The sequence below is a fragment of the Chelmon rostratus genome, chromosome 4 (genome assembly GCF_017976325.1).
Source record: "Chelmon rostratus isolate fCheRos1 chromosome 4, fCheRos1.pri, whole genome shotgun sequence".
Lineage (NCBI taxonomy): Eukaryota > Metazoa > Chordata > Actinopteri > Chaetodontiformes > Chaetodontidae > Chelmon > Chelmon rostratus.
In genome coordinates, this window is record NC_055661.1 from 26,433,758 (window position 1) to 26,444,370 (window position 10,613).

The following is a 10,613-nucleotide window of genomic DNA, read 5'->3' on the forward strand; positions in this document are numbered from 1 at the left end:
TGACTTTCATGCACTGTAGGTCCGACTCTGCTCTGACTCACGTTGCTTCTCATGAGTGGAGGCACAGACTCTCTGCAGTGTTCACGGGACGCTGCTTTAGGTCAGTTATTACAACTGTACCCATAATTTCAGTATGAAAAAGTTACTGCTGATGAAAAGACAGCTGGCAGAGATTCACAGTATTATTACATCTCCAGTTAATCTGCACATGGACAAATACGATCATATAAATACAGACCTCTGAGTTTATGATCTGGAAATCATCTGCAGTGAAACAGGAGTTAAAGGAATAGTTCGGTCTTTTGGGAAATACACATATTTTCTTTCTGCTGAGAGTTAGATGAGTAGATTGATGTCACTCTCATGCATTTATTCTAAATATGAAGCTAAAACCTGCAGCCTGTTAGTTTAGCCTAGCATAACGTATTTCCTAAAATCTGGAACTATTCCTTTAATTTGCCTTGACTTGGAGATGATGCCACCAGTTGGTGGTTTTGAAGGGGACGCTGGATCAGCTGTGACCTTGCTCCTGTGATTAATTAGAGGTTTAACACTGTGTACGGATGTCAAAACGAGCCCAGTTTTTATAAACAAGAGAGAGGCTGATGGGATCCATACCAGCATTTTTGAAGTCGTTCTGTCATTCACTGCCATTATTTACACTCGGGAAGTGTGCTAATTTGCTCTTTTTTGCTGAGATTTAGATGAGGAGATCAATGCCACTCAGTCGGTTATCTGAGCCCGGTATAAAGAGTGGGAACAGCAAGCTTGGCTTTGTCCAAAGGTGAAAATTATCCACCTAGCAACAACTCTAAATCTCACTGATTAACAGGCTAATCATGATGTTTTTATGGACTTATGTGCTGCACACAGTGAAGTTAAATAGAAAGCTTTAGAGGTGCTGGTAGATGCATTTTCTCAACTTTGCACAGAGCCAGGCTAGCTGTTTCCCTCTGTTTCCACTCTTTATGCTAAGCTAGGCTAAACATAACATACAGACGCGAGAGCGGCATCTTTTCATCTCGCTCTCGACAAGAAAGTGAATAAGAGCATTTCCCAAAAGACCAAACTGTTTCTTTAACATGTGCTATTGCTAAAGCATGCCATATACCAACAACAAACCGACGACTCATGTGTCCGTTTACGTCACATCACAGTAGAGAAAAGGTTCACGGGCTTCACAGTAAACATGTTCAAGATCTGGTCGGTTTACGCTCCTACACTGTTCTGTCACTGCTTTCAGGACTGCTGTCACAATATTTTATTGATTTTGTGAAACACGTATTCAATACAGCTTAATTCACATTCTCGCCTTTCTTCTTTCAGACTGCGTGTTGTTGTGGTAACTGAGTGCAGACTCGTAGCTGCAGACGTCTTCAGCTCCACGTTCAGATCTGCTGATTCTCCGTCAGATTCAATGTACATAATGTAACGCTGATCATTTTCTTTCAGTTCACATTAATTACATGGCTTTGTTGTCAGCAGTGTTTTGCTCAGTGATTTCTGGCCTCGCTGTTTTGTTTTGTTAGTCTTTAAACGACATTATAATTTCCTATTTGTGTTGTAAATATAAAACACAATATCACAGCTTGCGATTATTGCCATTCTTTCCTGAAGAAGTAAGCCGATCATGTGAAGACGGAGCCGGGTGGTGTACGGTATCTCCTAAACAGCAACTGCTGGTATACATAGCTCGCAACGCACCATCTGCACGGCTCGTTCGAGCGGCTCGCAGCGTAGGAGTGACACCACCTGTCAGAAGTCCAGTCAGCCCGACGACACCCGTGTGCAGCCGCCTGACGGAGCCCAACATCCCATAACAAATTAAACGAAAACGCATCACTAATAAACCAGAGCGGGCTTGCCATGACTCTACAGAAACATGTGTGTCATGTACAGCACAGAACACATTTGACAATTTTTGACAAAGGCTTGATGGCCAACTCATTCGATCTATTTAGCATTTAGCAGTGAATAAACTCTTAAAAAAGACATAATAATGTAGTCGTAAGCAGATATAAGGACATCTGTGTTTATTAATGTGTTTGTCCACAATTACAAATTCTAGTATGAAGCATCTATAACAACAGGGTTAAGCTTAATATTAAGGTACCAGGTGCTTATTAGCTACTATTAGTAGCATATTGGCTCTTTATTAGTCACCATCAAGCACTTAATGGCCTATTCTGGAGGTAAGGGTTATTACAGGTTAGGGTTAAGTTATTAAGATCATAATTGTAATTGTAATGTACAACAACTTCCTTACTATCACTGAACAGTAATTAGAGGTTATTGAGGGAAAATTTAATGGCCTAGTAGTTGTGGATTTTGGTCATTAATAAGTGCTTTATAATTACTAATAAGTCAATAGGCTACTAATATGCATGCTAACAAGCAACCAGTTAATGGTGCCTATGTGTACCATTGTTACCAAAAACAGATAATGAATGACTGATAATACGGTATAGCTGAGCTGTAATCATACATATTAATAACACGAATAAATCCTTTATTAACTGTTTAAACACACATTACAATCATTCTCAGGTATGTTTCTAACTGTTCATAAATGGGTCTGAAACTCGTGAAGACATCTGGAACTTTCATTCTTGACCTTGGAAATAGTATTAAATTATTATATTACATATTATTAATAGTTGAAAGAAATCTTAGCTCAAGGTCCACTTGCTGGATTTCTGCATCTCATGACTTTCGTCAGTGAAGGGTGTTTGCTTAGTTCTCCTGGAGAGTGAAGAACAAGCATCGATAAATAAATATAGCGTTTCTTTGCAAATATAACTAATAGAATATAGTGATTATATACTTATACAATACATGTTTTATATGATCATACATGTGTTATACTGTCATCACTAATTGCCTGTTTAATCATTGATTACAGATGCTTCATAGGTGGAGTTACAGCAGCGTCAAAACAACTCAGAACAACAAAAATGTCCTCAACTGCCCATCAGAAATGTGGAATGTGTTAAAAACAGTTAATTGTTAATGCTTAAACTGTAAATGCTAAATTAAGGGAGGTTTGATGTAAAGGTTAACCAGCTTCAGATGGAATGAAATGCACTCAGCAGAAACAATATGTGGAATAATAATGAGTGTGTGTTGACCTCAGGTGTGTGGGCAGGTCTACTGAGCAAATATTTAACACCCCTACAAATTAAATCCCTGTTAGGATCCATCAAATCTCAAAAATCTTTTGTCTATGTAATAATGTAAATGTAAAGATACAACATGAATCTTCTGATCATCAGTACCGTCATGTAGAGAATGGCATAGAAACAGTCTACAGCTCGGTGAGGCTGAGCTAAATGCTAACGTCAACATGCTAACAATAACATTGCTAACTTGCTAATGTATAGCAGGTCAAATGTTTCAGGTCAAATTTCAGTTTTAGCAAGTTGGATTGAGTTACAGGGCCAGAACATGCTAACTCTTAAACCTAATTAGCATGCAAAAGGTCACAATGTGGTTGGATCTGGATTCATATTTCCATTTCCTGTGACAATCGCTGGATATTAAAGAAGGGCGGAAAAGAAAAAGACGTCATATGCAACGTTCGAGCTCAGCTCACAAACCATCTCCTCCTAACCTTTACCAAGGGTCTTTGTGTCTAAATCTACTAATTTAAACTGCAACGCTTCCAAAACATGAGCATGAAACAGCAACATGCAGGTGCAAACTGTGCACCAATGAACAAGCTCCATTCTTCCCTCAGGTGCCATGTTCCCAGATCCTGACGTACCTCTCGGGTTACTGTAGCATGCCAATACTTGCAAATTAGCACTGAACACAAAGTCCAGCTGAGGCTGATGGGGGAGTCAGATATTTTGCAGGTAGATCACCAAAGTCATTTGATTAATCCTCTGAGACCATGAACGCCACAATCCCATGTGCCAATGCTGAGATATGTCAATCCATTCAATAGTTGCGCCATTGGTAGCACAGTAACGCCCTCAGAGTTTGTTTTCATGTATATTCACTGTTACAGGATAATAAAGTCAAAGCATGAATGATCTTCTACAGCAGTGAAAACCATAAAAAGAAAACCATGGACCTCGCTCATGTTCTCATGGCTGAAAGGGACCAGTTCCCTGCAATCAGGTCCCACGTGGGAAGCCTGAAACCAGAAGACTGAAGCCGCCACGGGTTGGCCATCTCCAGTTTAATGTGCATATGGGTGTAATGTCAAGGTGTCCACACACTTCTGGACACGTGGTGTGTTATCACTCTAGATCAGAGAACACCTCTTCTTCATCTTTTGTTTATGCTGTGCACATCTTAGATCAGTGTTGTGCAAATTCACACTTAACAAGAGCTCGCTCACAGCTCACACAGATTAAAATTAACTAGTTAGCTAAGGCTGCAGATCTAGTAGTCTAGTACAAGTCTGCCTGCTTCTTGTTGGGAAATGAAGAAAACTGGTCCTTTGCAAAATGCTGTGGGTTGGAGTTGGGGGAGGAACGCTGTGGCTGCTGGCTCCTGGTCTTCATCAATCATGATCGTGATCATGTGATCATCATTCACTCGCTGATATTTCCCAGAACTGCTTGGATGCTTCAACTCGGTGTTCCTTCACAAATTCGCCAGGTGCTGCAAAAGCGACATCACGAGCAACACCAGACATCAAGAAACCACAGGAAGTGCGACAGACTGTTCACCTTCTGACAAATTAATTTTGGAAAATGCAACATTATTCAAAAGTCAGTGAAAACTAATAGAAATTAATGGTAGCTAGCTTACAGTATTTCCTGATTTGCAAATGTTAGCATGCTAAATGCTAAACTAAGACTAAGAAAACATTATACCAGCTAAGAACTGCATGTTAGCATTGTCATTGTGAGCATGTTAGCATGCTGTTCACAAGCTAGCGTTGCTGTAGACTCTTAGCCTTGTTTGTGTGTACTGGTGGACCTTATCATTATCATGTAGCCTACACCCGCTACACCTCCTGGAACATCAGTGACCTCCTGACTCCCTCGGAATCTCCCTCTCTCCCTGTGATCACCTGAGTGGAGACAGGTGTGTCGGAGCAGGTGCATCCAATCCTGTAATCAGAGTCAGCCACGTCCACCCCGCCACGTTGTAGTTCCTGCTCAGTCGCTCTCTGCAGCCCTCCGTCTCCTCAGCGCTGGACCCCCACCACTAGCTCCTCCAGCTACACCTCCTCCTCGACACAACCAGCCACCAGCCCAGTCCTCACATTTCCCATCATCCCTCCTGCCCGGCTCCTCATCCCATCTCATCTCTCCCCTGCATTATATCATTCTCTTTATCCAAACTCCAGCCTTCTCACCTCTCTGTCTTGCACTTTCCTCAACGACTCCTACTTTGTACTAATTATAGGTAAAGAGACAATGTTCAAATTGGTAATTAATTGGAAGTCATTGCTAAAGTCCTTTAGTGAAAGCACAGCAGGTCAGCTCAAAATGCAGAATGTGACGATTGTCTGCAGGCAACCAAGTCAACATACAGAGAGTACACAGGATGTGTTTGGTTTCCAGTAATAATATAAAAAGATATTGATTTTACAGAAATATGAATATTTGTTTGGGTAACACTGTCCCAGAACTCATTGTTTTCCCAATTTTCCTTAAATTACCAAGTTAAAGATTTCTTTCTTAGACCCTTCAAAAGAAATTAGTGGGAAATAAAATGAAGAATCTCCAAACAAACTAAAACACACAAGTGCACAAAATGCCTCATAAGCAGATTTTTGTGCTGGTTGTAAAAAAGCGAGAGCAGCACAAACAGTGTCCAAAAAGTGGTCGCTGTAACATTTTTAAAAGGTGTTGGGCTTTCAAACTATGGTTTAAAGCACAGAGCAAGCCACAGGAAATGTCCACCAATTACTGCACGATGACAGCGAAGCTGCAGGAACGTCGTCACATCAAAGCAGGTTTAGACGGGAGACGTTCTGGAGAAAGTCTGCTAAAAATCCCCGAGGACGCTGGACTGTAAACCCTGCTCAGAAAACGCTGCTTTGAGGATCTGACGGTGTAATTAGTGTTTTTACAGGGAGACAGTCAGATGGAGGTGAGACAGTGTCGCTCAGTAATTGGCATGTAAATCGGGGATCAGATGGTTGCAGGTTAGTAGGAAAGACGCCCCTCACAAAGTAAACAACGAGGTATTTTTAACCGCAATAAGAACATAATACCACATTAAGGAATAAGTGAATTCTTGTTAGAATGAAAAAAGTAATTTTCCAGTTTGTTTCTCACCTCCAAGTGTTCAGATCCTCTCTTAATGAACTTCAGGGCATCCGTGAGCAATAAAAGCAATAAACACAAGACTTTATTGGGCTTCTATGGGAAACTATGAAAACGCTAATTAGACCGAGGCAATAATAAATTTCTGGGTATAATGAGACAGTTTGAATATCTGTACATTCGCGCAGGATAATTAATCTAAATGAGTGATATTAAAACTGGAGGCGGGAGCAACAACAGCAGCTGCTGTGTGAGTAATCCCCCCGAGAGCAGGTGGACCAATAACCAGGAGGCGAGGCCGGAACACAAATTGGAGCTCCGGGTTCATCAGAGAAGCTCTTCATCACCAGCACGAGGAGGTATGATACCGGTATCTTCAGCGGCCGACTCTGCATGTCTGCCGACGCGCTGTGGAGCAGATTTTAGGAATAAAGCACGACCTGTTCAAAGATTATGGTATAAAAAATGCTGTTTGACCTTCACTGACTTCAGATCAGTGATCTCAGAAGGGTCTGAACTCTTCCATGGAGTCATGACAGTGTTCACGTCACATCGTCCCATCACATGATCAGGTGGAGACTTTAAGACAGCATCAACATCCATATTTCTGAGCAATCATCACTGTTCATCTGCATGTGACTCAGTTTTTATCGTTTATTCATAGCTTTAATCATTTACGTAGAATAAGAATAGAATTTGTTAAAAATGCTGCTGACTAATTTATTAAAAAAAGAAAACCCTGACGGAGATGTTGAGGAACAAATGTAACCATTCTTCTTTGATCACAGGAGTGTTTCATTTGTGGGCCCCAGCTGTGCTGTTGGGGGGTCTGCTGAGGGTCTGTGTGATGAAAGCTGCTGTCATGTTGCATCATGGGAAATGTAGGATCCAGTGTTTTTGGAGCTTGAACCAGCAATTAAAATTCTGGATATGTTTTGATTTTTACCTTCCTTTTCTTTTGCTCTTGTGAAATCAGTCAGTCGTGAGTCCCCGGCCTTTATAGAGGGGCAACACTAAATCTCTGGACTGCTCCTTTAAAGTATCCTCATGTGAAGCAAAGCCTTTTTTTCTGCAGAAGAAAAATCCAATCATCATTAATAAAAGAAAAACAAAGTAAAAATGTCACTGTGACTTTTTTATTTCGTCATATCAAAGCCAAATGAAATCCTTTTTCTGTCCTTATGCAAATGAGCAATGCAGACGTGTGGCCCCTCCCACTTATTACCAGCAGCACCATTAAGCTGACAGAGAATAAACCACTCAGACGGGTGTACGGCGGGTTCAGGGTGTCGCTGACCACCTGAACTCATCACTTTTATTAGCACACCTCAGCTGGCTGTTAGCGCTGCTGCTCACCAGCTGGGCTGCACCGTGTCCAGATGGCTCTGCTGCATTTGCACTCAGATATATAGTCCGTCCTCATAGATGCACGGAGAGCTGAAATGGTTCGAATTTAATTTCACTCGATAAATGCATCATATATCCGTTGATATACTGCAAAACATTTAGTTTGCTCTTTGGCTGAGCAAAGAAAAAAGATGCTCTGAATGATGTGCAGACCACAGATCTGTGTGCATGAATATTTTAGCACCACAGAGATGAATCAGGGGTCGATGGTGAGTGGTCACAAACATTGTAGAATTACCTTTTGAACTAATTACATGAAGCACTTCATCGCTCTCAGTGAATCTCGTTAATACACTTTCTGCATTTTCAAAGCACGGACTGAAAAAACAATGTAGAAGAAGAAGAAACGTCTTTGCACTGTGCTCACCTGACCTCACCTCACCTGTGTGTTTTCTGATGCAGCAGAACGTAATAAATAAATTTAACATATTACTGAATTGTTTATTGAGGTTAAGAGTTAAAATAATGGATAAAGTTTCCTCCTCAGGAAACTTCACCTTACTGGGTTCTTATTTGTTGCCAAGATCACGTTCATTAGTTATCATTGTTGCAGCCAGTCAGCAGCTCTCTTCTATAAGGCTTTTTCCCAAGATATAATTGCTTAGAAACTGTGAGTGTTTAAGATATGGCAGCAGGAGGAGTATCACATGATGTTTTAAGGAGACGGAGGGTCTGATCTGAGTAAAACCTGGACCCAGGTCTGCCTCAGTGACGAGGTCAGAGTCCAGGCCTCAGCCATGTCCCTGTCTGTTGGTCGCACGGCACAAACAGAACACGCAGGGTAGCATCAATCCCTTGTGGCCTTGATATGTTAATTGCTCGTTAATTAGCAGTTGTAGCATGTGGAGGTTGTCATGATGCACGACTTCCTGCGCTTAAAGTACTCGTGTGTCCCCTGACAGCGACTCGTGTTCACTTGTTCAGTTTAATGATGATAATCTTTTAATCACGCTGGCGGCACGACGCGGGGGCGGAGCTGTCAGACTGTCATTTGGTCGACCAAGTTGGTCCAGACTGAAACTACCTCAGCAACTGTCAAATGGGTTGCCATGACATCCAGATTCCTCCTCTGGATGAGGAGTAAAAACTTTTTGTCCTTGTTGTCTTTGGTTTACGACCTTCCCATCAGCCTTAGCTGCATTTTCTGATTGGTGCTAGTTAGCAAATATTAGCATGCTAACATGCTAAACTAAGAGGGTGAACACGGTCAACATTAACCCTGATAAAAATAAGCATGTTAGCATCGTCATTGTGAGCATGTTAGCATGCTGCCGTTTAGCTCGAAGCACCACTGAGGCCTGTATTAGCCACTCTTCAGTCACTTTTAGAATTGATTTTTTATTGATTACCTGTAAAGCACTGCATGGTTTAGCTCCCAGCTAAGGTTGCTAACTTGTGGCTCCCGTGAACCAGGATGCAGCCTCCGACCCTCAATCAGGGCTTGGACTGAGGTAGTTAGTTAAGGCCCTTTGGCTCTGGAAGTCCCTTTTAAATCATTTCTCAAAATATGTGTCTTGTGTGTGAGACACCAAAAAAAAAAAAAAAAAAATTAAGAAAGAATGAAAAAAGAAAAAAATAGGACAATCAACAGCATCAAAAATACTAATAAAAAAAACTCAAAAAAAGTGAGTTTTTGTAATCATCTGTTCTGAAAACATTACTATTATGTTACTTTTATACTTTATAATTGGATTCATTGATTATGATTAAACATAGGATTTTATAATTAAAGCTCAGTAATCAATTATAAATGAATAGAATATTTCTCTTTCTTTACATTACAATAATTACTCGGCAGTGTAAATGAACCATGTGGTCTAAACACTGTTGATTAAACACGTTCATCTTTCTGTATTTCTGACCGTTATTTCTTTAGTGTTTGCTGATTTCAGATTCTGACGCGCCGAAGCGAAAGCTAACTCGCTACAGGCACGATATGAAAAACACGCGACTCGTACTGAAAACTAAAGCTGATGTGAAACGAAGCGGGATGAAAGAAGTTCGTGCGTGCAGAGCAGCCAGAGCACAAAAACAAAATGTCGGCGCTTTTCAGGTTCCATCGGTTGGAGCGCGGAGCTGGAAAGGCTTGATAAGCAGTCGGTGCGCTCCAGAAAACTCCACCATTAGTTCAAGGTCAGTAACCAACACAGGAAGTGGACTACGATCACAGATGCTTTTAATGAATTTCACACACGATTCAGTGAAACATGAACCACAATAGACTAGAGGAAAGTGGAGGCCTGCTTGTAAAATCATCACATTATTTTTTGTTCAGTTTCGTGTGAAAGACTGAGGAGATAAGACCCAACACTCTGCTGCTGGGATGTATTTCCCCTCTTTTCTTTACGTTTGAGACGTCTCAGAGTGGAACCTTGTTGGTCTTGGCCGTGCACTGTCAGCAGTCTTTGCAGCTTTATTACAATCAGCAGGGACGCAGGTCGCTGGCTGCTCTGCTCAGACATTCATGCTTGTTTGTGTGTAACCTGGTGTTTGCCACGAGGCGTTTCTAACAGTCAATCTGCAAACAATCGCAGCAAAAAGAGTTCAGATACTCGCTGAATCGTGTGCAGTAAGAGCTGCTTCAACCATTGTGATAAAATCAACTGGTCTTGCAAACATTCAACCTAATATGAGACAAAATCCATTGATCCAAGCAGAAGACTGAGTGAATTCTGGATGTAACACCTGTAATATTTTACAGCTCAGGTCAGTTCACCTGAATTACAAAAGATCATATTTTACATCTGTGAGTAATGTAATAATAATAATGATAGATCATAAGACACATAATGGACACATAAGGCACCGATCAATGAATAATCACCTCATATTTATCACAATGTGACATTTCTGTCATTGTTGTCACATCATATGAGGGATTATGGAAATACTACTGAGTGAGCAGCACTGAAAAAACATTTAATTGATGTTTAAAACTTGACTAAATCTTGTTAAAAAGTGAGTTTTTGAACATTA